This window comes from Amblyomma maculatum, chromosome 4 (genome assembly GCF_055883805.1).
Source record: "Amblyomma maculatum isolate TAMU_Amacu chromosome 4, ASM5588380v1, whole genome shotgun sequence".
Taxonomy (NCBI): Eukaryota; Metazoa; Arthropoda; class Arachnida; order Ixodida; family Ixodidae; genus Amblyomma; species Amblyomma maculatum.
The window spans coordinates 178065832-178071240 of NC_139347.1; the positions used below are offsets into that span (position 1 = coordinate 178065832).

Below are 5409 nucleotides of genomic sequence, written 5' to 3' on the forward strand. Positions count from 1 at the left end.
GTCCTGTCGTCCATGAAGCAGGGGGACTCACGGGGTTGGACCAAAACAACCGGTGCTGTAGGCTGGGCCATTGTCAGCGTCGATGCCTTTCCAGATCGAATGGGGTCCGGCAGCAGACCGTGTTTAGGTTGGAGCCCTTGAAGCCGGCGACTGGTTCGGTGGTCTGTTTATTTATTTATTTATTTATTTATTTATTTATTTATTTATTTATTTATTTATTTATTTATTTATTTATTTCAGAATACTGTCAATTCCGATTGGGATTATTACGGGAGTGGGAACATGGTAGTCCTAAACACAGGTAAAATGCAGGCCATGGACAACCCATACAGGAACCAAACATACATAAAACACAGGCGATTACAGTACATGGTATATCACATTACTTTTCACAGCGGTTCTTTACAGGTGTTGGTTGTGAAAAACAGGTTTTAGTCCTACTGTTTCTTCCAGAGTATTGGTAAATTTTTCGATTATAGGCTGGGCAGTTATAGCAAGGTTTAACGAATTCCATTCCCGAACAACTCGCGGAAAATAAAAAAGCGAAAAGTAGCATTGATGCAAAAAAAACATTCTTCTAGTGTAAAGTCGTGCTTATGTCGTGTCGGTCTGGCGTTTTTGTGTCTCACGACAGCGGCGGGATTCAGCTGTAGAGCATTGTGTAAAACTGCGTATAAGAATTTTAGGCGTTGAAGTTTTGCCCGGACCTCGAAGGTTGCGAGGCCGGCACGGGAAAGGAGTTCGGTAGGTGAATCTGTGCGCTTATACAGCGCCATCTAGAATTTTCAAGGCCTGCACGCTTTCCTTCTCTTCCTATCTGACGTCACACTACTTTGACCGTCGACCTGCCTCGACCCATCCGCGACCCCCCGCATTCCACGGGCACTGACTTCCTCGTCTCTTCGCACGTGTCAATCAGCAGGGCAACGTCGCCTCGTGTTGCTGGATGCGCGTGTGTCAGCACGTGGTGCTGAGTCTTATTGCTCTTGTGCTTGTGAGTTCCGAGTTGAAAGTTGTGAATTTGTGCTTGGCGCTTGGCCTGGGCTTCCTGTGGAAGCGATGGGTCACTGCTGCGTTCCCAACTGCAAAGGAAACTACGAAAACGGACCAAAAGTGCGTGTGTTTTCGTTTCCTAATGACGCTCGTCGGATTAAGTGAGAGCGTGCCGCTCGTCGCGACGACGTCGACATCCGCACCCTGCGAGACCCTAAGGTATGTTGTTGCTGCGCATTGAATTGAAATCATTGAAGGGTTATAATTTTTTTATCATGATGCTGAAATTTTGACAAGGAGCGGTATGAAATTCAAGGTGTCGCAAAATTTGCGCAACCTGCAGGTCTGAGTAATTGTTTTTTTCGTTATATGTAAGGCAGAGTTTTTCAAAGATCAAATTGATGCCATTTTTTTTATAATTACTTCACTGTTTGCGACTCCATCATATTTAAAAATGCCGACACATACCATCGGACTCCGTGGTGACCACGTGTACATTTAAAAGCTGTTTTCTTTTTTTCAAACTTTTAGACTGAACATTATAAGTGTAGTGTTTTTTTAGGGAATGATTTAGGCCATTGGAGTTATTGCATTCTCGTAATAAATGAGACGGCGCTGATATGGGTGCATTTTCTACTACACACATAGTAGTCTAAACTCAACTTAAAATAAAAGAAATCGGACGAAAAATACGCGGCGGCAGAAAATATTATATTTTGGTTCCTCCAGGACATTTTCCTTTCGGTGTTTTACAGGTCTGCGAGCTGCATTTCAAACCTGAGTATCTGAGAACAAAGTCCGCCTACACAGATGCTACAGGCAACAAAATAGAAGTACCTATGGGCCTTACAAGGTTGACCCCAGACGCAATCCCCTAGATTTTTCCGAATAGCCCTGCTTACCTGTCGGACAGCAAGCCAGTGCGCCCAGAGCCGGAAGAAAAAAGAGCGCGTTTTGAGCAAGCGCACTTGCAAGAAGCCATCCAGCTTTCAATTTCTGCGCACGAAGAAGAGAAGCGCAAAAACAAGCTGCCCTCATTTGGACATGTTCTCTCGAGGCTCCAAGAAATTCAAATTTCTAACTTTTGGACACTAACGCAAACTGAAAAGTGTGTCTTATTTGTGCATGTTGATGGCAGTGCTGGGCCACCGGAGGTTGAACGCTCTGTAGTAATCAACGAGCACATGGAAATTACAGCCTTTTGGAAAAAAATCCAGCTTTCCAGTCATCAGGTCGCGATTCCATTGAAAACTGATGATTTGCGCACTATCCAGTATGCATTAGACGCAGTGCACAAATTTAAAGCACCAAATGTGTGCCAGCAAGAAGAAAAATTGAAGGCTTGTTTCAGTTTGCTTTTCTCACTCCTCGAAGACCTGACGAGTGACGAGCTACTGCCGCGAGAAAAGGCTGAAGTGGTCACTTTTCTAAAAGAGCCACTCCAATTATTAGCTGTGAAAGAAGGTGGAGCCATTAGGTACTACGCAGAATTCCTTGTGTTTGCAAGCCTTCTTTTTACTATTTCTCCACATGTCTACAGATTCCTTCGTAGTTCTGGGAAAATAGCATTACCACACAGATCAACATTAATGAGGCTAAGTAGTCGTTACAATGCCAGTCCGGCAAAGGAGCAAAATGATGAGGGGTTTTTGCGGTACATAAAAAAACGAGCAAATATCCTAAAGCCGCATGAGAGAGGGGTAACATTGATGGTCGATGAAATTCACCTTCAGCAATATTTTGACTTCAAAGGAGGATCACTGAGTGGGACGGCGTCAAACTCTTCTGAAGCGGCAAAAGCGGCACATGTCTTTATGACCCAGTCCTTACTCTAAGGCCATAAAGATGTCGCACATATTCTTCCTGTAGTCACTATTGAAGCAAGTCAACTGCACGACGTTCTGGTGAAGACTATTTTGGAATTGGAAAGCGCTGGCCTCACTGTTATTGCTGTCATAACGGACAACAACGCTATCAACAGGAAAGTTATGTCGCTTTTTTCCAAACAAAACACAGTAGACATTGTTTATCTACATCCAGCAGATAAGCAGAGGCCACTTTTTTATGTTGTGGACCCAGTTCATTTATTAAAATGCGTCAGAAATAACTGGCTCAACCAAAAGAACCCCGGCACATGCATTTTTTATCCAGAGTTTAACAACACAGGGTCGATTGTACGGGTTAATGGGGCATCATTTAAGACTGCGAGACTTGCATGCTTCTGAACAACAATGCTTATCAAAATTTGGGTACGGACTGACGCACAAAGCTTTGAACCCTTCAAACCTTGAACGTCAGAATGTGAAATTGGCTCTCAAAATATTCAACCCTTTTGTGGTTGAAGCGTTAAGAATGCGCGGAAATCAGCTCAATTTACTGTACGCAACAGGCACAGCTAATTTTATTGAGCTGATCAATAAATGGTGGTGCATCATCAACGTTAAGACCCCGTCGAAGGGCCGACGCCTTAGAGACCCACTTCAATATCCAATTAGGTGCATGAATGATGCGCAACTAGAGTTTTTAAATTCCGTCGTGAATTGGCTGGACATGTGGAAGGATGTGAAAATGGATACTGGAGCCCTAACAAAGGACACGCATGCAGCTCTGCGGCTCACGTCTTACTCTCTGATAGAGATCAGCAGATACTGCATTGAAGAACTCCGCTTAGACTATGTTCTACTCGGAAAGTTCCAAACTGACAGCCTAGAGGCCAGGTTTGGCCGGTACCGCCGTCTTTCTGGCTCGAATTATCATGTTTCGGTCCAACAAATATTCGAGTCAGAAACGAAGATTAGACTTCAGGACTCTTTGATCCTCTCAGAGATGAAAGAACTCTGCAAGCCATCGGTGACAGTAGTCGACGAAAAAGGCTTGCTGAAGATTACAAAATTATTTTAACAGATAGCGACTATAAAGGCAAGGAAGCTTCCATGCCAGCAATAGCTTATATAGCCGGATTCTGTGCCCATGCAGCACTAAAGAAACTGCCATGCGAAGCTTGTGCTGACAACCTGACCACACAACACAGAGAACTGCAAATTGATAGAAATAACCTAATAACAGGCTTAACCAGAGGCGCTCTGAAGTTCCCGCAGCCAGTTGTAATCAACGCAGTGTTGCAAACACAAGTAATGTTAGAAAAACTTACGACAAAAGAAAATTCCGCCAGGTTCCATGCGGCAGGCAATCAAAGAGACATCCTTATTGCTCTCACGAAGTACCTGCTTTCAGATAACGAGGACATCGATATATGCAGGAGCGCTTGCGCGCTGCAGCCAACACGTTCTTGAAGAACTATGTTCAAATAAAAACTGACGGCTTGAGAGCAGGCATAACAACAAAAGCACAAAAGAGAAAGCTAAAAACTTTACAATAGAATACTGTGAGGCAACGTATGCATGAATAAATTTGTGCTCTGTATGTAAATATTTTTTAATTATTCAAATAAAGTCCTGTGTGCGCTGCTCCTTTTTTTGTATCTCTTTTTCTGACCTGAAGCTTGAATTTAAGTGCAACTTATCGCGATATATTCGATACCGCTATATATATCAGGAGCAAAAAATTAACATATTCAATGCTGTTCTTTTTCTTTTTTTTACAAAAGTGCAACTAATTACGAGGTGCAAAAATTTTACAGCGCACCCGTGCCACTAGCACACCGCGCTTGTCCAGCTTGCACGGAGGGTCGCAGAGAACGGCCGCTGGGTCAAGGTGCGTGACGTCACGAAGGGAGCGCGCAGGCCTTCAAGTATTCTAGGTGGCTTTGGCTTATAGCGCTTATAGATAAAGCGGACCGCTTTTCTCTGTACACTTTCAAGCGTGCTAATGTGGTTTTTGCTGTGTGGAAACCATACTATGTTGGCATATTCGAGCGCAGGTCTGATAAGGCTGACATAAGCGAGCTGTCTTGTTTGGCTGGTAGATTGCAATAAGATGCGTTTGATATAGAACAGTTTGTTCAGGGCTTTTCTAGCTACATGTTGCATGTGAGCATTCCAGCTAAGATCGGATGAAATGATCACGCCCAAGTATTTGTACTGAGTAACACTTTGAAGGACGGTGTCATTGAAGCCGTACGGAAACAGCAGACTTGAATGTTTCTTTGACACCGTCAAGCAAACAGTTTTGTCAGAGTTTATCATCATTTGCCAATCCGCGCACCACTGCACTACCCTATTTAGACAAATTCAACTTTATTTGGTCCATATGTATCAGCAGCGCGAACACAATCAGAGGAAAAGAAGAATAAGAAGGACAGAGCGCTGAACTTGCAACTTTATTAGAGGAAACTGAAACCCGCACTTATATGCACACCGAGAAAACACCCACCAGGGGGAATTATCACGGCGACGTGACCGTCAGGGCGCACGAGTGAACTGATAAAAAACACACGTGTCCGGGACATCAAAAGAT

At 43.8% G+C, this 5409-nt stretch overlaps 1 pseudogene; it reads left to right on the forward strand.

Annotated features, from left to right (window-relative positions):
- Positions 1-1059: 1059 nt before the first annotated feature.
- LOC146193561 (uncharacterized) lies at positions 1060-4003 on the forward strand (annotated as a pseudogene).
- Positions 4004-5409: the final 1406 nt, after the last annotated feature.